At 44.3% G+C, this 24,967-nt stretch overlaps 1 protein-coding gene, 1 long non-coding RNA gene and 1 pseudogene across 14 annotated transcripts in view; 1 reads left to right on the top strand and 2 right to left on the bottom strand.

The window, feature by feature from the left end:
* Nucleotides 1–20,884, top strand: part of LOC309344327 (lysosomal enzyme trafficking factor pseudogene) — a 31,997-nt pseudogene extending 11,113 nt beyond the window's left edge. Inside the window, exons 1-3 of one of the 6 annotated variants that reach the window (XR_014161674.1) lie at nucleotides 15,720–15,755; nucleotides 16,143–16,352; nucleotides 19,276–20,884. The product of XR_014161674.1 is annotated as a lysosomal enzyme trafficking factor pseudogene (transcript). Of the gene's footprint in view, nucleotides 1–15,686; nucleotides 15,756–16,142; nucleotides 16,359–17,092; nucleotides 17,208–19,275 lie in introns of those variants that run through there. The other 5 variants (XR_014161685.1, XR_014161696.1, XR_014161663.1 and 2 more) reach the window with 5 other exon arrangements.
* Nucleotides 1–24,967, bottom strand: part of FOXN3 (forkhead box N3) — a 195,214-nt gene that overhangs the window by 114,422 nt on the left and 55,825 nt on the right. The window lies entirely within an intron of this gene.
* On the bottom strand, nucleotides 14,047–15,575 carry LOC309345437. The gene is made up of 3 exons (XR_014158233.1): nucleotides 14,609–15,575; nucleotides 14,166–14,230; nucleotides 14,047–14,134 (listed from the first exon to the last, which is right to left on the bottom strand). It is a non-coding gene; the product is annotated as an uncharacterized lncRNA (long non-coding RNA).

Raw genomic sequence — 24,967 nt, 5'->3', positions numbered from 1 at the left:
TTCAGCTAAGTGAAGCCATACTGTGCCTTCTGACTGACATTTTGGAAACCGGGCATCCAAAATTTTCATGGGTGTCTGCAGAACCGAAACACACATTTAATCATCAAAACAGAGCAGCCAGATGGATTATTCAGAGACGCTAACCACTTTGGTCCCCCATTGACTTCAGGCATTCAGCTGTGAAAATTTTGGCCATGCATCTGGTGATGGGAGCACATTAGAGGGTTGCTATGAGAACATGAATCCACCGGCTGAGCTTATTCACCATTCCGAGATTTTAAGGGAAGAGCAGTTTGTGGCCCCTAATCGTATTGACTGCGCCACAGCTGCCATAAAAGCTAACCTTACTGGCACACCAAATCCAAAAAGGAGAGGGTGGGGAGTACAACTGAGAGCCATTAATAGGCCAAAAGTCAGCAGAGGATTACACCACTCTGCATTATTGCAGTCTTCCTTCATCTCAATTATGGAAAGACTTTCCCACTGAAGCAGAGTTTTCCCAATTTGCGAAGGCTTTTCCAATAACAATTTCATGAGAAATGCAACAACAGGGCTGTTCAGCTGCTCCTTTTAAAATAATAATAACAATATCCATTTTGTATTGAATTAAGACTTTCTGGGCAATGCAGCATGTAGGAAATTGTGGCTCTTGAATGCTTAAAGAAATGATGCCTTGAGCTTTTCAGCGCACCTGAGGCATGCAATAATCTCTCAGAAATGCACTTTGGGGAAGAAATGCTGGCTTAAATAATGCATCTGCTTTTCACTAAAGGAAAGGATGCGAAAACGATTTTTAAAAAATAAATAATAAGAATTACCAGAGTGGATTTGGGCTTCCTTCACTAGCATGTGCAACTCATGGAAACACCAGCACTCGGGGGGGGGGCAGCATTTCCGTAGGGTGGTAATTCAACAAATCAGGCCCACTGTGACCATTTATGTCTGGTTGTATCAGTGAAACCATGGCCCAGGGTTGCCAAGGGCAGAGAAGCTTTGCCACATACAAAAGGGAACTTGTGCAGTGATGAACGCTTCTCTTAAAAGCCAACGCTGTCCTACTGATTCTCAAAGAGGCGGGGGGGGGAGCAAAACATGCTTTCCTTCCAGCAATCTCTTCCGCACTTGAGTTCCATCAGTCGAGCAAGAAAGAGATCTTTCATTCTGCGATGCCTTAAAAGCTTGGGTGGGTGGGTGGTAGTGGGGGACCAGCATATCACAAACCGAATGGTACAATAATTTGGTACTGGACACTATAGAATGTAGGGTATATTTATAAATTCACAACCTGATTTCACACCATTTGTGAACCAATACCCAGTTTTTGCCAGTCAGCATGAAAGAGTTGCAGTTATCCTTTCTTTAGCGATATTTTGAATTTCGAATAGTCAAGTCGCCATCGTTTAGAATTTCTAAAATGTGACGTTTTGACCAACTTCTGCTTCTATAAACAGTAAACTGGGAAATCTACATTGGTAACCTGTTAAGACAACAGAGTTTGGTACTATTATGCTGAAGGCAACTGATCTGCAGTCTACAAACTACAGTCATACCTTGGTTTTCGAACAGTTTAGTTCTCAAATGTTCTGGCTCCCGAACACAACAAACCTGGAAGTGACTGTTCCAGTTTGCAAACTATTTTTGGAAGCCGAATGTGTGATGGGGCTTCCGATTGGCTGCACGACCTTCCTGCAGCTAATTGGAAGTCGAGCTTTGGTTTACAAATGTTTTGGAAGTCGAACCGACTTCCGGAACGGATTCTGTTCAACTTCCAAGGTACGACTGTACAGTACTTGCTTCCAAAGTACAGTGGTACCTCGGGATGCAAACGGGATCTGTTCCGGAGCCCCGTTCGCATCCCAAACAGAATGCAAGATGCGGTGGCGCATGTCGCCGCTTCCACACATGACGTCATTTTGAGCGTCTGCGTGAACGCCGAAACCCGGAAGTAATGCGCTCCGTTACTTCCGGGTTGCCGCAGAGCGCAATACGAACGCACTCAACCCGAAGCACATTCAACTGGAGGTTTGACTGTAGTTATTCTTCCTATGTTTGGATAACACTGCTCAAAGACTGCAGCCTGCATTCTCTCTCAAGCTACAATCTGGAGGGTGTTTAATTACAAGTAAGGCACACAAAAATAAATTGGACCTATTTCTCAAGCAATTGTTGAGGCCCTCATATCATATCAATGCTGAGGCTGCCCAAAGCAACTAAGGTATTTATATCTTTTAAAAACAGATATTCATTTGAATTCAGCAAAATATGTCTGTGATTTTTCTAATACAGAACAAATAAAATTGCAGAAGAATTCCTAAAGAAAAACAAATGAATTGCCAACCATTACCGCCAGTTACATGCCATTTCAATCTCCTGTAATGGCACATACAAATTATAAAGTGCTCACGCAGTCAATAGATTTTCTACACTCCTTTCAAGCATTCTTAATAGGAGTGGGACTGTCTGTAAGCTCCGTCACACAGTTATTAACACAACATTTTAGACAATGTAAAATAACTTTCCAATAAGTGTTTTTATTAAGAAGAAAAAACCAGGTGCCTTTTTATCTAAATCAGCAGTAGTAACACACTGTAACTTGCGCAGAGGAACAAAGTGTGCTTTTTAAATAAGGAGACTATGAAAAAATGGAAAACACCACACACGCGCACAACAAAACAATGCTTGCCTTCTGCTCCGAATGCCACCTCCACAAACCATTTCATAAAAGCCAGTTGCAAGAGCCAATTGGTGGGAGGGTGCTTCTGAATAGTTATGCAAAATTACATCACAGACACATTTTCCTTGATTCTTTGGAAGTTCAGGGAAGTTCAGTGGAGTAAGAATGCTGGCAGGAGAACCTACAAATTAAGAAAGTGGTATCTTGTGCAAGAGGATTCCTGACCCCTTCGCCCTTCAAGACTTCAAGAGAGGGGGCTCTTCCACACTTCCGCTCGCCTAACACCTAGAAAGCACAGGTCCGAGAGGTTTTCCACTTGTCCCATGCTTCCAGGCATGGGTCTGAGTGGTTTTCTGTTTGCTCCATTGCTTTCCCTGGGGAAATCTGCTTGTTACCGCTGAATCGGAGCAAACGTCAATCTGCAGAAAACCCAATTGACATTTGCTCCAATTCAGCAAATGAATTCAGTAACGAGCGGATTTTCCCGGGGGAAAGCAGCAGGAAAAGCAGAAGTGTGGACAAGTTCTTAGAGAATATTTAGGAGACAATATTGAGCTAGATGATCCAATGGCCTGACTTTGCAATGTCCCATGTCCCTATAGGCTTTTCTCTCTTTTTTGGAGAGCTGTTCAACCATTGTTGATGCTGCTGCTGCTGCTGCTTAACCAACTGTGTTTCTGACCCTGCCAGTAAATTTGTTAAATGAAGATCCAAGTCTTTGGGAGAAATCATGTCCTTTAAATGGATGGTGGGTACACTCAGCCTTACTGACATGCAGGTGTGTATAGGTTTCTAACCTAAAATACACTGCACCTTACAAACCCAGCTGACTATTTCAAGGCTCTCTGAGGATAACAAATACTGATATCAGGAGAACAAATGAGATCCTCATTTTAATTTTGCCACTTCCTATATTACAAATTTTTAAAGGGATTTTTAAAAAACCCAGTCATGCCTTAAGTACATAAAGAAAGTCTACTCAGATGAGCCACCAAATCGCCTTGCACATTTTCTAAGGTATACCTGGGGCAAGTTCCCATCGGCAGCACTCAGGAAGTTTTCACAACATGCAGAGGGAAAACATTAGGCAGAAGCGAAGTGTCAGGTATCCAGCAAACAGGAGGCCAAGCCTCCTGAATGCCAAGACAAAGCACTCATATACTCCAGCCTACCCTCAACCTGGGGCTCTTCAGATGTCTTGGACCGCAACGCCCATCAGCCCCAGTCAGGATGGCTAATGGTTCGGGAAGCAAGTCCAGAAAGGGGGGTGGGAATTAGAGTCCAAAACATCTGGAGGGCACCAGGTTGGAAAAGGCTGATAGAGTCCATGTGCTTGCGATGGAGTTTTTCCCCAAGCAAATTTGATCAAGCTCCTTCATCCCTTTATGGCCCGTGGTGCCTTAGTAAATAGCCTCTTCCTTGATGTTCTTCCTGCATATAAATTCTCTTCCAACACACCCCTACATTTAATATTGTCCTCTACTACACATACATCTTAGGGACGCGGGTGGCGCTGTGGGTTAAACCACAGAGCCTAGGACTTGCTGATCAGAAGATCGGCAGTTTGAATCCCCGCGATGGGGTGAGCTCCCGTTGCTCAGTCCCAGCGCCTGCCAACCTAGCAGTTCCAAAGCACATCAAAGAGCAAGTAGATAAATAGGGACCGCTCCGGCGGGAAGGTAAACGGCGTTTCCGTGTGCTGCTCTGGTTCGCCAGCAGCGGCTTAGTCATGCTGGCCACATGACCCGGAAGCTGTCTGCGGACAAACACCGGCTCCCTTGGCCTATAGAGCGAGATTAGCGCGCAACCCCAGAGTCGGTCACAACTGGACCTAATGGTCAGGGGTCCCTTTTACACATATATCTTGCAAAATTAGGAGGGGAATGAAGGGAGACTGAACCAAGCCAAGCCTTTTAGGCTTACTTCCCTTGATGCAGTCTATATAGGTTTGGCAGAATTAAAGTTTTTAAAAGTGGACAGTAGTACCAGACAAGTACAAACATTGGAAATGAGCAATATCCAATATGAATATGACCTAGTTCACACGCTATTTTGGGCCTAGACTGGGAACACAATCCTGGACGCACTTGGATACTTCTATTCCCCACAGACTTTGACGCATCATAAAAGCTTGTAGCTTATTTCAAAACTGAAGCCAAGTTTCATATTGTCTTACAAGCTTGGCTATCGTTTGGAAAGCCAGGTTGGGGTGGTGGTGGTGGTCAGAATGTCTGAGGCGTGGGAAGCTCCGAGTTGAAATCTCCACTCAACCAAGGACCATGGACCAGCCACTATCTCTCATTCCCAACCTACCTCGCAGGGTTGCTGTGAAGATAAACAACCATTGGCCTCTCTAGTCCAGTGTCCTGATCTCACAGTGGTCAACCATATCCCTGTGGGAAACCCTCAAAGCAGGACATAAGCAGAAAAGCACTCTCCCCTCTTGTGGTTTCCAGCAGCTAGCATTCAGAAGCATTACTGGCGGAGGCAGAGCATAGCCATCACAGCTAGTAGGCCTTTGACAGCCTTATTCTCCATGAATTTGTCCAATCCTATTTTCAAGCTAACCAGGTTGGTGACCATCACTGGCTCCCATGAGAGCATAGCTGTCAACTGTCCCTTATTTGGCGGGGAAAGTCCCTTATCCCAGCGCCATGTCCCATTGCTGCCCCTTATTGATGATGTCCCTTAAATTTCACGGGTTTCAAAAGAAGCAGCTCCTCTCCCTCCCTCCCTGCCGGCCAGGGAGGAGGGAGGCTCCAACTGTATTGCTTGGCTGCGTTGCTCACCCAATAAGGAGTCTAAGAACGACTGGGGGGTGGAGCTTGCATGCCTTGTGGCAATCAAATTAGCCGCATTGCCTGGGGACTCGCCTTTGCTCAGCGCTTCCCAGCGGAAAGGTGACGGTGGTTTTTCTTGCTGCATCCCCTTTGCCAGGTTGCTGCGCTGTGGGAACCACTGCTTGAGGCTTCGTTTGGCTGCTGGTTGACTAAAATCCCTTATTTTTGAGGCTGCTGGTCCTTTATTTTCAAATCTGTAAGTTGACAGCTATGCGTGAGAGCAAGTTCTGTAGTTTAACGATACGCTCCGTGAAGCAGTGCTTTCTTTTATCTGTCCTGAATCCATCCCCCTTGATCATTTTGAACCCTGAACCCTACCCTAATCTCCTTGGAGGGAAAGGCATCAGGTGTAATAAATATATTCATGCCTTTAAACCACATCAGTGTTTCTGCTACCAGTGGCTCTCCCTATGACGAAGCCTAAGAAATTAAGAACTCAGCTATAGCTTGAGGGAAGAGAGACACTGCTTCAGTTCCAATAGCTAGAGGCAAAATTTCTGTGGCAGCCAGGAGCAAGGTTTGCAAGCACGCAGGCATTAGCAGGACTACTTTTGTGGGGAAATGCTACTTTTCAGCTCATAGCTTTAGACCTTTGATTGAAAACTAACTCCTGGTTCTTTGATCCTGGGTGAACAAACTGAGCATTAGTGAGCAGCGATACCACGGCCTCTGCACTACTCTAGCATAAGGGGATGGGGGCAGCAAGTGAACTGCTGAGAACCAAAACCAAGACCCTCAATGGATGCCAGCTTTCCCCATCCGAGAGGAACATCCTAGAGCAACAGGCTCCCCTCCTCCCAAGTGGCTCTCTAAAAAAGGAATTGCCAATCAGACCCTCTGACCGAAACCCTGGAGAGCCACTGCCAGTCAGAGGCTAAGGTAAAAGGTAAAGGACCCCTGGATGGTTAAGTTCAGTAAAAGGCGACTATGGGGTGTAGCGCTCATCTTGCTTCAGGCCGAGGGAGCCGGCGTTTGTCCACAGACAGCTTTCCAGGTCATGTGGCCAGCAGGACCAAACCGCTTCTGGCGCAACGGAACACTATGATGAGTGCCAGAGCGCACAAAAACACTGTTTACCTTCCTGCCGCAACGGTACCTACTTATCTACTTGCACTGGCGTGCTTTCAAGCTGCTAGGTTGGCAGGAGCTGGGACCAAGCAATGGGAGCTCACCCCGTTGTAGGGATTCAAACCGCCGACCTTCCGATCGGCAAGTGGTTTAGACCACAGCGCTACCCGCGTCCTGTCTGCCAGTCAGAGTAGGCAATGTTGGGCTCATAGAACAGGGTAACTCATAGAATCATAGAGCTGAAAGGGACCCTGGGGATCATCTAGTATCCAACTCCATGCAATACAGGAATATACAGCTGCCCCTTATGGGGAATTCAACCTGAAACCTTGGTGTTGTCAGCTCCACACTCTAATCAACTGTGCTATCAAAGCTAGATGTGTGCCCTGGCATAAGGCACTTTCCTAAATTCCTATGACAAGGGCAGCACTACTACAAGCACACAGTTTACCAACACAACTATGGCCCTCTTATTTATTCATTTATTTATACATACATACATAATACACCACCTTTATCTTCCAAGGAGCTCAAGGAAGTGTACATGGTTCACCTCCTCTCCCTTTCATCCTCACAACAACCCTCACAGGGTGACTGGCCCAAGGTCACCCAGTGGGGTGAGTGAGGCTGAGTGGGGGATGCGAACTCTGCTCCCCCAGGTCATAGTCCAACACTCTTAACCATTACACCACACTGGCTCTCCTTCCCCCTCCTCTGGATACCATAACATGCCCTCCACACATTTGGACATTTTACTGTATTCAGTAAAAGGGAAGAGCGCCAGCCATCAGCAATCGAAAGTGATGCTTGGCCAACATCTAAACCTACCCCTCACCACCTGAAGCCACGTGCTTTTTTATATCCAACAACACCAAGCAGGTAAGGCATAATGGCAGAAACAGTATGTTACAGAATAGTGGTTTAGCCTGTACGTGTTTTAAATCTCTACAGTTTGCAACGCAGGCAGAGGCAAATGGCACACATACTGACGGAAATAACTGAATTCCTCTGGAACTGCAATCACAGAAAGGCTTGTCATTTTCGTGTAACATTTATCTAACAAGAACCAGCTAGGATCAAGACTTTTATGTGCAAGGTAGGAACAGGATCAGGTCTTCAAACACCCAGTACCAACCAGAGAAGGGCAACAGTTGCATGACCCTTTCCCAAACTAAACATTACAGTAAGCCCACAACTTATACACATTTAACTTGTGAACTTTCAGCTTTACAAGCTTTTTTTTTTGCTGGTGTGTGTGTGTGTGTGTGTGTGTGTGTGTTAAATGATTTTTTTTAAAGGTCAGAAAGGGGGTGAATGTCCAGGAAAAAAGAATTTGGCAATCCCACCTGTCATTGCACCCACCCAATGTGTTTCGACTTTATGCGATTCTGACTTTAGGCACGATCCCCAGAACGTAACCCCCATGTACCGTATTTTTTCCTCTGCAAGACGCACCAGACCACAAGAGGCACCTAGGTTTTGGAAGAAGAAAACAAGAAAAAAAATATTCTGAATCTCAGAAGCCAGAACAGCAAGAGGGATCGCTGCGCAGAGAAAGCAGAAATCCCTCTTGCTGTTCTGGCTTCTGTGATAGCTGTGCAACCTGCATTCGCTCCATAAGATGCACACACATTTTCCCTTACTTTTTAGGAGGGAAAAAGTGAGTCTTATAGAGCAAAAAATACGGTAAGTTGTGGGCTTACTGCACTCTAATCGCTTGGGTAGCAATCAGACCTGGGGTGTATACATGTGTTTTAAAATTTAATACTAGGCAAAAAGAAACAGCTTTACATCAAAATCCCAGCACAAGGAGAGTAGAAGTTTTGTTTTCCCCAGTCGCAAACCTACCTACTCCCAATGCAGCACTGCAATTAACCTGGTGGGGCAGGGAGGTTCCCGTCGACCCCAAGGGAGCATTTTCCCTAAGGCTAAGCAGCCCATTTGCGGCACAATTTTCATCAGGATTTCAGCTGGGGAGAGAGAGACCATGAGCTGTGGTCCCAATGAAAACTGGAAGGACTCGTTTCTGTAACACAGATGGATTTGCCAACCACACAATTAGAATTACATTTGTTCTGGTCTTGGAAAGGGTGTAGAGTGGACCGTATTCCTGCTAAATGTTCTTTTTTAAAATGGGAGCAGACAAGTCCTTTGCGAAAAACACGCAGAAAAGAGCACTGACTGCTTCCCCCTCAGCCAATTTCGGGGGAGACATGATGCGGGGGACCCTGTTGCACAAGCATAAGTCCTTGTGCAGTACGTCTTCTGACCGGGTACGTTGGGCGAATGCCACCCATAAACTTCTAAACAGGAAACTTGACACATGCCACATAAGACCACCAGATCATTCAACTCAGCACTGCCAACACTGTCAATGGTTCTCCAAAGTCTCAGACAGGAGCCTTCCCCCCTCGCCTGAACAAGCGTGACCTGGAGATGTCAGGAACTGAACCTAACACCTTCTGCACACTAATAACGGCTTACCCACCAAGGGGCAAAATGAGGACTATGGATACCGCTCTACTGTTTATGTGAAACGGCTCTGGAAATTTTCTTTGCACCACAAGCAAACTTTCTTCCTTGCATTTTTTTGAATGGCGGCGGATCAAAACTGAGAGAACCACGTGAGGAGCAGAAGAACAGCTCCACTTCTGTGGTGTTTAAGGAAACACCAGGACAGCTGTCTACAAGGACAAACTAGCCTTGGCATATGTACACATATATACACAAACTGATGCCCTAAACTATGAACCTAGGTGTATATTCCTCTACCCTGACCGGGGTCCAATTTCTCCCTCACTAAACTTAGCTGCTGACGAGAACCATAGACAAATTGAAGTGAGATAAAGGATCTGGATGGAGCAAAGTTAGGGAAAGTACCTTAGAAGAGGAAGCAGCTCATGCAATGTCATAGTCATAATGCAAAAGTTAAAAGAGCAGTGTGTTTCGTTAAGGAAAAGAATATATTGCAATTACTTTAAAAGCTGCAGAAAATAACTGGCCATAACTTTAAAAATTGCTGGCGTCCATTTAGTGCCATCCTTCTTGGGAGAGAGAAAAAGCCCTCCAGCAACAGCAACGAAATTCCAGGAATACTGAATCAATGGGCTGCCCAGAAACCATGTACAGTAGGTTGTGCAGAAATATATTCAAAATACTTGTTTTTCATTCTCCAAGGATGCCAAATCAAAACTATGAACACCCTAGTTCTGTTTTACTAGCTGACAATTTTATTTACATAAGTAACTTTTTAAAGAAACCTAACAGGTAAAAAGTAAACAAGGAATCACATGTATTTATTTTTTTAAAGCACACAATTAGATTTACTACTTGTGTTTTGCTTTGAAAGGCAAAATTATCCAGAGACACATCAAAAAGCTTTTAAGACAAAAAAATGGGAAGAAGAGTAATGCTAAGGATACTGAAATAAGAATATCATCTACCATGCTATACCACAATAAAGGTGCCACTTAAAAGAGAAATATCCATTTTCTATTTTACAGCCTGTACATATACCAAGCAGATATACTGCTTGAACTGAAGGCTAAATTAGATGTTCTTTCAGGAATTTTTTTTTAAGACAATCCTCTTTTTAAAAAGAAAAAAATGGGGTGCATATTTTGTACTCCTGGACAGGGACTGTTTCAAGAAAGTCGGGTCTTAATTGCCACAGAAGGAAAAAGCATCTCACTCAGGTTTTTGTTTTTTTAATTTGGGCAATACATTTTAAGAAGTCACACCTCAACGCTTTTCGGGTTGTTGTTCTTTTAAAGTCTATTTTTAGTCCACAAGAGGCAGAGAAAGCATGTGAAACCAGCAAAAATTAGTATCGATGTGTAAAAATATCTGCCAGTGTGGAAGGCCAAGATTAGTCATATCAACAACACTGCTGCGTCCCCATCTCTCATTTTAATACAAACTGCAAGCATCATCCTAAATTTAAGGTTTGAGAAACGGGATTATTTCCAGATAATGTTTCATTTCACGAAATATCTCTTTTTAACTGACATCTTGGTTACAATATGCGTTCTCCTACCTCAGTTTTGGCAAGTTACAGACTGTAAGAAGGGATAAGTCTATAGTCCTGTAAATATCAATTCATTTCTGTACCTTAAATGATGCTTTAGCAGATTAAGACTACAGTCTCCACACAGTTTCTAGGAGCATCTCACCCAGAGACTGATTTTTCCTAGGCCATTGTCCCCCTCAAAGAAATATATACCTCCCTTGCCCAATCCCTTCTCAAAGACATTCTGACGCTACTCAACCAGAAAAAAAGACCTTCATTGCCAGGTCACCTTGTACAACAATTAATGATCTTCTCTGCTATGCTTCCTACAAAAACCTACTGAGCCCCCCTCTCCCCCAGGCAGAAGGGGCTGGGGAGAGAAGGAGGAGGAAGATCATTGGAACTTGAGCCAAACTAGATGTGGATGCCTATGGCTTAAGATAGTGGTTCCCAATTAGCTAATTACTGAGGACCCCCTATGCGATGATAATAATAATTTTATTATTTATACCCTGCCCATCTGGCTGGGTTTTCCAGCCACTCTGGGAGGCTTACAGCGTATATAAAACATAGCAAAACACCAAACATTAAAAACTACCCGATACAGAGCTGCCTTCAGATGTCTTCTAAAAGTCATGTAGTTCTTTATCTCCTTGACATCTGAAGGGAGGATGTTCCACAGGGAAGGGCAGCACTACCGAGAAGGCCCTCTGCCTGGTTCCCTGTAACTTCGCTTCTTGCAGTGAGGGAACAGCTAGAAGGCCCTCAGAGCTGGACCTCAGTGTCCAGGCTGAATGAAGGGGGTGGAGACACTCCTTCAGGTATACTGGGCAGAGGCCGTTTAGGACTTTTAAAGTCAGCACCTACACTTTGAATTGTGCTCAGAAACATACGGAGAGCCAGTGAAGATCCATTAGGACTGGTGTTACATGGTCCTGGCAGCCACTCCTAGTCACCAGTCTTGCTGCTGCATTCTAGATGTTTAGCCTGGAGAAGAGGAGGTTAAGGGGTGATATGATAGCCATGTTCAAATATATAAAAGGATGTCACATAGAGGAGGGAGAAAGGTTGTTTTCTGCTGCTCCAGAGAAGCGGACACGGAGCAATGGTTCCAAACTACAAGAAAGAAGATTCCACCTAAACATTAGGAAGAACTTCCTGACAGTAAGAGCTGTTCGACAGTGGAATTTGCTGCCAAGGAGTGTGGTGGAGTCTCCTTCTTTGGAGGTCTTTAAGCAGAGGCTTGACAACCATATGTGAGGAGTGCTCTGATGGTGTTTCCTGCTTGGCAGGGGGTTGGACTCGATGGCCCTTGTGGTCTCTTCCAACTCTATGATTCCATGATTCTATTCTATGATTCTAGATTACTTGTAGTTTCTGAGTCACCTTCAAAGGTAGCCCCACATAGAGCACATTGCAGTAATCTAAGCGGGAGATAACCAGAGCATGCACCACTTTGGTGAGACAATCTGCAGGCAGGGAAGGTCTCAGCTTGCATACCAGGTGGAGCTGCTCTGCTCACAGAATTGACCTGCACCTCCATGGATGGTTAGGAGTCCGAATGACTCCCAGGCTGTGCCCCTGGTCCTTCAGGAGCACAGTTACCCCATTCAGGACCAGGGAGCCCCCCCCAAAAAACAAACCAGCACTTCTGTCTTGTCAGGAATCAACCTCAATCCATTAGCCGCCATCCATCCTCCAACTGCCTCCAGACATTCACACAGGACCTTCATTGGTTCCGATTTGAAAGAGAGATAAAGCTGGGTATCATCCGCATATTGGTGAACACTCAGCCCAAAGCCCCTGATGATCTCTCCCAGCAGCTTCAGGGGAGGCTTGGAGGAGAGGACGGAGCCCTGAGGCACTCCACAAGTGAGAGTCCAGGGGTTTGAACACTCATCCCCCAACACCACTTTCTGGACATGGCCCAGGAGGAAGGAGCAGAACCACTGTATAACAGTGCCCCCAGATCCCAACCCTTCCAGTCGGTCCAGAAGGCTACAATGGTCAATGGTATCAAAAACTGCTGAGAGATCCAGAAGAATGAGGAAACAGCTTTCACCTTTGTCCCTAGCCTGCTGGAGATCATTGACCAGCGGGACCAAGTCTGGTTCAGTCCCATGATGAGGTTCAAATCCCGATTGGAAGGGATGTGCGCACACGTGTGTATCTGAGGAATTTTGATGAGGTATGTTTTATTACAACATGTAGGCTACTGTGAGAATAATTTGACTGAAAGATATGATATAAAATGAATACTTAGGTGGGTTGCACATAGCAGCGGTATAATGCAACACAACCCATTCATAGAGCAAAGTAAGACGAGGGAAGGAACTTGTTATAATTTTAATCATTTTATTAAAAAAAATAACCATCCCAGCCTGCTCTTGCAAACAAGATTTCAGTGCAATACTCTCCCACTTGATTGCCCAAAACAAGGTTATGCAACCGTCTTCCCATGTTGTGGTGACGGAACAAACAGCTTGTTCTTACATGACTACCTAATCTCTTTTTTCGATGAAAATGTATTCAAGTTTCCCACCCCCTCCCGTTATCAAGCAAGCCAACACACACAGAGACGCATCTGAGAAACCTGATTTAGCTCTTAGTCCATTGTACACTAGCTTGGGTGTAAACCTTCCATAACTCTTTGGTACTTATTTCAAACCAAACATACCTACGGTTGGTGTGTGTGTGTGTGTGTGTGTGTGTGTGTGTGTGTGTATAAAATAACAATAATAATAGTCCTTCTTGACAAATAACCCAACTGAAGTTTGAATATATATATAAAATAAAATTATTATTATTATTATTATTATTATTATTATTATGCACAGCTATCAAAGCAGTAAGCAACAGAACACCACAAAAATAATTATCCTAACTGTTTGGTAGATATGGCCAAACTGCCTTCTGTTGACTGGCAGAATATTATTAACTAAGGGATAAAGGACACAGGAATAAGCACTTTTACACCATGCAAAATGGTGCCACTTGGGTAACAATGAACAATAAAATGATGTCAGGGATTTAAACATAGCTTTTTCCACCAGGTCTACTGCAAGGAACAGACCTCCCTAAGAACCAAACAAGGTTACAGCAATGAGTCTTGGTTTTCAATTCCTCAGAGCAGAGGATCTAATTTAGAAAGAATCTTTCCCAAAGTAGTGCAGCAGAGCTCTAGTGACTGCTCACCAAGGTACTCTATGCCCCTTCCCCTCAATGCACTAATATCCCTTGATGGGTCCAAAGGCTAGGACTAAGGAGAAGCATATCTCTTCCTTTTTTTCCAACTGAGATGCTGATGTAGGAGAGCTCAAGAGGACTGCTGGAATTTACACCAGGAAAACAACAAGCCATTCACTTCCTTTTGATGAAATATGAACTAGGAAATTAAATGGAGGATCCAGGTTTTGCTGTAACACTTTTCACATGTTCAGCTGAACAAATTTTAGGGGATGGGAGTATCTTGCTTATAGTGGTACAATTCACCTGCCCCTGCACCATGTAGGAAATAATTATACTTTATAGAGGCAGAAGCAACTGGTACAGCAGATTTGAATGGCAATCCCACCTGGTACAGCAGATTTGAATGAATATTACCTGAAACTCTCTCTTCTTTTGCAAAAAGTAAAACACCTGCCCGGGACGCGGGTGGCGCTGTGGGTAAAACCTCAGCGCCTAGGACTTGCCGATCGCCAGGTCGGCGGTTCGAATCCCCGCGGCAGGGTGCACTCCCGTTGCTCGGTCCCAGCGCCTGCCAACCTAGCAGTTCGAAAGCACCCCCGGGTGCAAGTAGATAAATAGGGACCGCTTACTAGCGGGAAGGTAAACGGCGTTTCCGTGTGCTGCGCTGGTTCACCAGATGCAGCTTGTCACGCTGGCCACGTGACCCAGAAGTGTCTTCGGACAGCGCTGGCCCCCGGCCTCTTAAGCGAGATGGGCGCGCAACCCGAGAGTCGGACACGACTGGCCCGTATGGGCAGGGGTACCTTTACCTTTACCTTTTTAAAACACCTGCCCATATCACAAAACTTCACAGCTCAGCAATCACTAGGACCAGATTTCTTTTTCCTTCTTAGGAATGTAAGCTCAGATCATTAGGATTCTATATGGACTGCCAAACTCTTTGATCATAGTGAATGCAGATTCCTAAACACGCTTACTGAAAATTGCCTCCACTACAGATTCAAAACAGTAACAGTAAAGGAGAAGGAATCTAGAGTTTTAGCCTCAAAGCAACCACACCCACCCACCCCACAAATCTTGAGATAGTGGTGCGTGTCACCATTTGCATGCAGGTACACACAAAGGGATGCTAATGTTTGGGTGTTCAAAACTGCATTCAAATGAAGCTTCTCTGCAAGCACCAATTCTTGTAAAGAAAGGGTGATCCCAGCATTTGTCTGTATAATGGGATACAGCTAGACTTCCCTGGGGGTGGGAAGTCAAATAGCAAATGCTCAGCAGGCTTTGGAATGTTCTCCTCCCCTTACTGAACCGAAATTCTCCATCATTTAGCAGGAGGCACTTCCTAGAAGCTTAAATACTTGATGAGATACCATGGAAGAGGAGAGGAGAGAAATAAACCAGGGCAAGGGGAATGTCCTCTTCTGCAGGGAGGTTCACAGAAGCCAAGAGGGGAAGTCATAGGAAGGACAGTCGGGAGGAAGGAGGAGGAGGAGGGAGACAATAAAAGGCACCAGAAAATTTATGGCTGGAAGCCTCTGCCTCATAGGCTCAGAAGGGAACTCCCATCAGTAAGGCAAAGGATGGGAACAAATGTCCTCACGGTGAACTTCGTTCCCGTTTCCTATAAACACACACAAAGCCACATGGTCTGCAGCCAACACCTTGCTACCCAAAGGCCCCCAAAGGGCAAATACTTTAGCCAGCTCCATGCCTCCCAAAAAAACAAAGGCTGCAACAAAAGATGTTCACGGTCCCCTTAATCGGCAGCAGCGCTAGTGGGCACTTCCATAATTACAGCAGACCTGCATAATGCATTTGAAGCGTCACAGGCCTTTACCCTGAAAGCCGAGGATCTGCCACATCAGTAACTCTGTTGCTAGGGCAACTGCTTACTTTCCATATCAACTGCAAACTCGTTGCTAGGGAGACGCATATACAAGAAAAATTCCTCTCCATAGCCAAGGACCAGATGGTAAGGGAAGCCAGGAAGAGTCATGGGCTAAAGGGATTGTACTAAATGGGACACATACTAGGGCATTCAAATCTATGCACTAGGAAACAGGATGAAATCTGAGCAATTGAATATGTAGGTCTAGCAATAAGGAGAGATATAAAAAGGGGGGGGAACCTCCCATGTTATGCTCATGGTGGTACCATTAAGATTTAGTGCTTGTGTATAACTCGCTGACATGTGTTAACAGGGAGGTTTGTAATGGTACTAATGCTCCCCTCTCCCCCAGCCTTCATTCTGCACACATTCCCACAACATTTACTTTATTAAAAATAGGTTCATTTTGTTGTTGTTAAATCACTTCATCATTTTCCAAGTCTGATTTTTTTTTATAAATCTAAATAAAAGTTTAGCATGTATCTTGTTGGAGAAGAATATTGGAATAGAAGACTCTCTGCAACCATCATAGTGAAGTCTGGAAGGCTGGAAATAAGCACGCAACGTATAAATGGATTACATGGAAAACAGATCAACACACATACACAATTACTCCACAGAAAAAAGTGTACTGATCAAACCAGGAGTGGGGGAAGAGATGAACCACAGCACTAAAGAAAGGTTCTGGTATTTAAGAAGTCATACTGAGTGCCCAATGTTTGCCAACTATCACCCTGTTTCACAACCAGTTGAAAGACTGTTTATGTACAATGCTGTTCTTAATACCACACATTTAGTTCCTTGAAAGCTCCTTTGAAAACAATGGGATTTATAAATATATGTAAGACAATACACATCAGAAGACTTTGCTCTTTCAGATGTCTGGACAAAAACATGGCTGTTACCCAAGGTTTTTAATTAATTGTTCTCTTGGCTTTATTATTTTATCTGAGGTTACATCCATGACTTATTTTCTTTCATTGCAATATTTGGATGCTATTTTTGAAATTTTCATATGCCTGAAGATACTGCACATATTTGGGCTGTTGCCTTTTAGGAGAGACACCCAAACCACAGAGTGCACTGACACAGGGCAAAAATATCTTCGCCGCCTCAAATGGGGCCATATTGTTTTGCTCTGTTTTCCACAGTTTCAGAAAGCAGTGCCGCCACTGAGAAGGCCCTGTTTTATCAATCTAACCTCCCTTACGGATGCAACTCTGAACAGAATCTTGCATTCTGATGGGCTCATACAGAGAAGAGGCCTCTCTTTGGTACACAGGTCACAATTCCAGAACAGAGTCATCAGTTTCAAGTAGTAGAGAGACAAATGCCCCAACTGTGAATTAGTAATTAACTACTGCACAAAACTTGCATTTGGAACAAGTTCATCTTCTGAGGTTACAGTCCTGCCCTCTTTCCCACCAACCCAGCAGGATCTGGGAGTTCGGCGACCGACCTTAATGTTCTTGACCGAGCACAAACAAAAAGCTGCCTCCCATATTTCCAGCAATTGTCTTCTCTGCCACCCATCAGGTCGGTGTTTGTTAGCATTTCAGCGCTCTTCCCCCAGCATCAAGCTAAAAGAGATCTGAAGCTGTACAACAAGCAATTCAAAAACTACACACATTTATTTTAAAAAAGGACCCATCCTTCATCCAAGTTTACTTTCAACTTAAAAAAAAAAAAGGAGGGGAGGAGAAAAAAATGGGAGTTAAAATAAAGTGATAGAAGATGGGTGTGAATGCAGAAATAATACTGAACATGCAGATAACAAGCGGGACCTAAAACACATCAACAGTTTGCAGTGTTCAGGGTTCCAGCCGGTGAGTCATGACCTCTCGTGGGATTCTCCATTCCATTTCTGCCTCATTCCCCCCAGTTCCCCCAGGGCAGTCAGCCAAAGGCCACAGGGCATGCTTCGTCCTTATTGGACAGATGTGGTTCCCTGTTAAAGTTGTTTTATACACCTACAACCTTTGGGTTTCCCTCAAGCTTGCTGATACCTCCTTCTTGTGCATAGACGGTGCTATAAATTAGTACACAGTTAGTACATGGGATACTGAATTGTCAGTAGGCAAAGCCTGACAACATTTCTCATCTGTTCTTGGATATATTAGAAGAGATTGTCTAGCTGCAAATCTCATTCAGCAGGCAAGTCATTAAATGGTAATCTGTGGCAATGAATTATACCAATGTAGCTACACTTACAAAATAGAGGCAGCATAAATTCAAACTGAATACTGCAGAAAGATGAACAAGTCGTCTCAACTGCAAAATATAGGTGTGGAGAGGGAGACACTATTTTCTTTTAGTCTACTGGTGTCTTTGAAGTGTACAAGTGGATTTCTTGAATCACCATGTTTCACTTATGTGGTTATAAGCTGTTAACTAGGAATACCACATTATACTACTTTAACAGCCATGGTTTATAGTAATTGTGAAATCTATCAGTGAAAACAGTTGAAAACAATGAGAAACCTTTTAAAATAATTAATAATATACTCTTTTGCTCAATATTTGTTGCACACAACAAAAGGGCACGCAGCCTTCGAACAACTAGATGCCTGAACCACTGACAGAATGCCGCTGGGTGCTTTGCACGCCTTATCTCTCTCACGAGTGCCTGTGAAAACACATCCAACACATGACTACATCCACACTGTAATTATATCATTGAGGTGTGCCACCTGATGTAATACATCACGCAAAATACAGCACTTTGCTTGGAAAATGTTAACGCCACCCTCCAGGAATGGGGCTGAGCTAAGAGGAGGGCTCCTTCCTCTGCCTGACTGCTCATTCACCTGCATACAGTTCTTGCTCACCCACGACTTCCAGGCTAGTGTTTTAAGGTGGCTTTAAATGTATAAAAGATTTTTTTTGGGGGGAGGGGTTGAGCAGAGATGCCTACAGCCCTTCCTGCCTTCCAGATCCTGTAGTGCAGCCCTTTCTCAACCTGTGGGTCCCCAGATGTTGTTGAACTACAACTCCCATAAGCCCTAGCTAGCAAGGCCAGAGCTCAGGGAAGATGGGAGTTGTAGTCCAACAACATCTGGGGACCTACAGGTTGAGAACCGCTGCTGTAGTGCATGGGTAGGCAAACTAAGGCCTGGGGGCTGGATCTGGCCCAATCGCCTTCTAAATCCGGCCCCCGGATGGTCTGGGAATCAGCGTGTTTTTACATGAGTAGAATATGTCCTTTTATTTAAAATGCATCTCTGGGTTATTCGTAGGACATAGGAATTCGTTCATTTTCCCCCTCCAAAATATAGTCCAGCCCCCCACAAGGTCTGAGGGACAGTGGACCGGCCCCCTGCTAAAAAAGTTTGCTGACCCCTGCTGTAGAGGCTACATTATTTGTCTTAGGAAAAAGACAGCACCTGAAATCCCTCCATAGAGCACTGATGTCTAGGGATAAACCATTTATTTTACGCCAGGAAGGGGCTGAGAGAAGCAAACACAATTAACCAGTGCCCATAATTCTCAGAGCTGACAAGAACTGTAAAAGGCTATTTTGCATCCACTGCAGCCTCTCAAAAGATTTCAGAAATATGTCATCTCCTAAGCTCTTTTCTTATACGTTCCCCTTTTATTTATTTAGCAAGTATTGAAGATTACAGACGTCAAGCTCATCAGCTTGCGGACAAGAGTGAAGGTGACACTGCCTGTTAAGGGGAAACAGTCTGAAGTGAAGCACAGAAAGTCTTGGTTTTGGAGCCTCCTCACGTGACGGCAGCCATGTCGCGCGGCACCGGAAGCAGAGCTCGAAAGGGGCAGGCCCCAGGTAGGCGATGGAAGGGATGGACTCAAAGAGCGGCTCGGCAGGAGAGGCGGCGGGGTGACAGAGGTTGGGCCACCTGCGCTCCCTCCTCCTGGCTGTTCGTTCCCGTGTTTTCCAGCGGAGGAAGGTTCAAAGCATGGAGAATGATGAACTTCCGTCAGAGGATGGGATGGATTGGTGTGGGATTATACTTAATATCAAGTGTGGCAGCATTTTACTATGTCTTTGAAATCAATGAGACTTACAACAGACTAGCACTGGAGGACATCCAGCAACCTCCTGAAAAGCTGAGAGAAGAAACGACCTGGATGCACTCCTTAAAAACACGGCTGCTGTCCGTACCCTTTTGGCTGTGGACTATTATCTTCTTGATCCCTTATTTGCAAATGTTCCTCTTCCTTTATTCCTATACAAGAGCTGATCCCCAAATGGTGGGCTACTGTGTCATTCCTATTTGCCTGGCTGTCATTTGCAAACGTCACCAAACATTTGCGAAGGCCTCCAACCAAATTAGCAGACTACAACTGACTGACACTTAAACCCATCTGCGTTTCCTGATGAGCGTTTTTAGATAACCTGAAGGATCTTGGCTGCATCAGTTGAATATACAAACGGAATGTGAAATTCTTTTTCTTCACGTTAACTACTGAATAGAGCATCAACCTTCTATTTTTCGAATAAGTTGACTTTGAGTATGGTTGCATTCCATTTGGCGGAATAACTGAGCTTTCTTTGAGACTAGAGGATGACATTCTTTATATTTGCCTTATAATGCAGAATTTCTACACTCTTGAAGTTTTTGTGGAGAAAACCTATTTGAAACCTTATTTCACTGTGCACACCCCCTTTTAACTTCAAGCTTCCCTCAAGAGTAGGATCAGTGGATGATTTACAGCCCCGAGTGCAAATATAGAGGAACTGCCCAGTAAACAGACAACTTCTAAACAATGATCAATCCTAAACAAGCATTTGCTTTCCATTTAAAGTTAGTTGTGTACTCACTTTGCTTCTATTGTGGAAGAGAAGACGAGTCCACGTGCGTAATAAAGACCAGAAGAATCGTAACCACACAGTGGAACGCTCACAAAAAATGCAAAGTTTAAACTGAATTAGATTATTTTTGGAACTGCTGAAACTACAGAGAAGTCGAAGCAAAGGGGATGCGGAAGCAGACACGAGATTGTTCAGAAGACTGGAAAGATCATGAGCATTATGTCTAAGACAATTGTGGCTACTTTTTTGTCGTCTGGACATGTTGGGTAAGAGAGCAGGCTCTTAACTAGCAGAGTGGGGAGAATCAGACATTTTAGAGCTGATTAATAAGTGTGTCTTAAGGAACACTTACAATAAGTTAGGAAGTGAGATAATCACAGGCATAGAGAGAGACATATATATACAGAGTGTGTGCATGTGTACACACACACACACACACACACACACACACTCACACACTCACACACACCCAAAACAAAAATGACAGCAACTTTGATGTTAAGATACCTGGAGTAAAACGCCCACTTTCCATTTAATGGATATTTTTCCATGCTAAAAGCAGATATTTAGCAACAATGGAAAAACTCTACTATTGTGTGTGCCTGTGTTTAATAAAAAGAAAAACACTGGTGGGGAAAAACACACCCTCTACCAATTGAAACTGGACAAGATGCAATATACATGCAACTTCTATTTAGACACAGTGCTGTGTAGCATCTTCTGTTTCTCTGCAATGTACACTTCAGTATTAAGTAAGGGGTATCAAGAGCATACAGTGAAAACCAATCTCACCCAACAAACAACTCTGCCTGTTATTTATAGCAACTCTGGACCACTTAAGATATAGGAAATGCAAATAAGGTCAGCATGTCATCTTTTACTGGGCCAGTTTAGTAGGATATGCAGACTTTCAAACATAAATCTTCGTCATGCATGTAATTGTATCTTTCCGTTCCTGTCCCATCAAGTCACCATCTACACACTAGCAGTAACAAATAAAAGTCCTCCTCAGAGAATTAACAAATTTCACACGATTAGTACATATACCCAAAGACATCACTGCAACCCATTTATTGGGGATTGGGGGGGGCACCTTATACAGTCATACCTCATGTTGTGAATGCTGAGGGTTATGTTTTTTCAGGTTGCGTGGCGACACAGAGGTACTGGAAAGGGTTGCTTCCGGGTTTCGCCGCTCACGCATGCGCAGATGTGCAAAATGACATCACGCGCATGCGCGGAAGTGGCGAATCGCAAATCGCGACCCGCGCGTGCGCAGACGCGCAGACGTGGGTTGCATTCTGTTCAAGTTGCGAACGGGGCTCCAGAACGGATCCTGTTCGCAACCAGAGGTACCACTGTATTCCATTTCTTTTCTCCAAGTGAACTCAAGGCAACTTACAAAACACAACCTCAAAATAAAACAGAAGCCATATTTCAAACCACACAGCATAAAGTCACAACCAGGAAAGGGAACAGCATTCAAGTAACGACTAGAGAAACATTCAGTCAAGCATCTTCATAAACAGCCACGTTAAATTTAACCAGCAATCTAAAACCATCCTGGTGTCAGGAGCAACACAAGCACTGTATTGCGCTCAAACTAAATAGGATTTAATTCCTTTAAAAAAAAAAAAAAAGGCTAGAGTATTCTTTTTTTAAAAAAAAAAAAAGCCTAGTTAAAAATGCCATCTAAAATAAATCCAAACATGTTAAAGTAAAACCAATACATATTTCTTTAAACTGAGTATGTCAACCAGTCTCAAATACATTATGTGAGGACTGTAAGAATGAACTTAGAATATCTGCCTGTTCAGCTTATCCATTACAAATATGGCACAAAATATAATGAGCCATACTTTGAAAATAAATCAATTAATGGGCTTGATAATAGTGATAAGGAACTGGCAAATCTTCCAGTGCCTCACTTTGATCCTGTACCCAACTAAGCCTATGGGGGTAATCTTATGCTGACTAACTAGCTGAGCTCTGCAATTTGCTCTGTTTTCAAATTATGAATATGCATTACTAGCACATATTACCTGTACCTACCAGCAGTTGCTTCCTGGAAAAATTCTAGATCATGGGTCTACAACTAAACGCCTTTCTCATTATTAATTTGAGTGTGCCAAGACAGAAATGCAATCAGAAAAAGTTTTTTAAAAAAACATGACTAATGGCAAGTGTCCTCCTGCGCTCCTCATGTGGAAGATCCCAATACAGCAGTCTTTGGCAACCTGGCACATTCCAGGTGTTGGGTCTACAATTCCCATCAGCCCCAAGCATACTGTTTGGTAATCGGAAACATCTTGAGGGCATCAGGTTGGCAAAGGCTGAGCTGGAGCATAACAGAGCCTCTTTTCCCCTCCCCCTGAGGTATGTACACAAAGGTGAGTGTGCTGGCACAGAGCCAGCCTATTTCTTTAAGCATCTTCTAACCTCCCCCCTCTGCTCAGTCAAAATGTCTTCTTTGCCCCATAAGCCAGGGGTAGTCAATATAGTGTCATCCAGATGTTGCTGAACTCCCATCAGCGCCAGCCAGCATGACCACGGTCATATGAAGTAAGTTAGGTAAAGGGACCCCTGACCATTAAGTCCAGTCGTGGCCGACTCTGGGGTTGCCTCGCTCATCTCGCTTTATTGGCCGAGGGAGCCAGTGTACAGTTTCCGGGTTATGTGGCCAGCATGACTAAGCTGCTTCTGGTGAACCAGAGCAGCACATGGAAACGCCGTTTACCTTCCCACCGGAGCAGTACCTATTTATTTACTTGCCCTTTGAGGTGTTTTCGAACTGCTAGGTTGGCAGGAGCAGGGACCAAGCAACGGGAATTCGAACCGTCGACCTTCTGATCAACGGTCCTAGGCTCTGTGGTTTAACCCACAGCGCCACCCGTGTCCCAATATGAAGTGAGTTACGATCCCATTAATATCTGGAGGACACCAGGCTGGCTACCCCTGCCCTGGGAGGTAGGATCCTGCCCTCTGCCAGTGTTAGAAACACAGATATACAAGCTAGGGGGCGAATGGCACATTAAACCTGGGTTACATTTGGCACAACAGGTGTCTATTTAACAGGGGGTAGGACCACATGACTCTTGGGGTCCCTTCCAATGCTACAATTCTACGATCTCAACTACATTGCTTGACTGTAGTTTGCTCTGACAACAATTCACTTGTCCCAATACGGGAGGAGAAACACACACAGTGGAAACGGAAATGGAATTGTCTATGGAATGAGAGGCTTTTAAACTGTGGTCGCCCACCAGGTGCCCAGAAATCTCCATGTAGTCATACCTGGACCCATGCCAGTAGCAAAATGCACCTAGCACCTGGCTAATTTCTAACACTGCCCTCTGAATGTGTGTGTATAATTTCAAACTAATATCCTTCTGCAGCTAGGCATAAAATTAAATTAACAATCATCCGATAACCTTTCAACTGTTTGAGAAAATGTTTTTGTTTTTTTAAAGAAACAGCGTGTTGTTGTTGTTGTTGTTTAGTCATGCCTGACTCTTCGTGACCCCATGGACCAGAGCACGCCAGGCACTCCTGTCTTCATGATCGCCCTTGCCGTGGCGAAGGGGTTTGAATAACTCAGAGAAGCTATGAGCTATGCCGTGCAGGGCCACCCAAGATGGACAGGTCATAGTGGAGAGTTTTGACCAAACGTGATCCACCTGGAGCAGGAACCGGCAAGCCACTCCAATATCCCTGCCAAGAAATCTCCATGGACAAAGACAACAGAGAGAGTACCCTTCTTTTAAAGGCTCTGTCCGGTTAGAAATCAATAATCAAAAATGGTTTCAGCCAACCACTGCTATCTATGCCCAGATCTATCTATGCAGATCCTGGTTTAGAGCTAATCTTTTTTCTTGCTGTTGTAAACCACGATTGAATCACCTTAATTTTTTTTAAAAAAAACCATCAGAACCCACCCTCCTCTTATCTGCATCCTGATGCAACTCCTAAAAGACCTTTATCAGCTCTTTTCACCAAGCACCTACCAAGAGCTGGGGGGATGTTAATGTTAAATAAAAGAAGGTTGTAGCATCTGGGACTTCTAGTTTAGGGGAAAGGCAAGTAAGAGGTGACACGATAAAAGTTGGTAGCATGGAGAAAGTGGGTAGAGAGAAGTTTGTCTCCCTCTCTCCTAACCCTAGAACTAGTGGACATCCAATGAAGATGGAATATTTGGAATATTTGGAACAAATAAAAGAAAGGACTTCTTCACACAGTTAAATTATAGAACTCGCTCCCAGGGGAAGCAGTGATGGCCACCAATCTAGAATACTTTAAAAGAGGATTAGACAAATTCATGGAGGAGATGGCTACTGATGGCTACTGCTAGCCGGAAGGACTATGCTCTGCCTCTACAGCTGGAGGCAGCGATGCTTCTGAATACTAGATGCTGGGAACCCCAGGACGGGAGACTACTTCTGTGCTGGAAGCTTGTTGCAGGTTTCCCACAGGCATCTGGTCGACCGCTTTGAGAACAGGATACTGAACTAGATGGGCCATT

The sequence above is a fragment of the Podarcis erhardii genome, assembly GCF_964252035.2.
Source record: "Podarcis erhardii genome assembly, chromosome: 1".
Taxonomy (NCBI): domain Eukaryota; kingdom Metazoa; phylum Chordata; class Lepidosauria; order Squamata; family Lacertidae; genus Podarcis; species Podarcis erhardii.
Note: the sequence above shows the minus strand (reverse complement) of the source record. Positions and strands in the feature narration are given on the sequence as shown.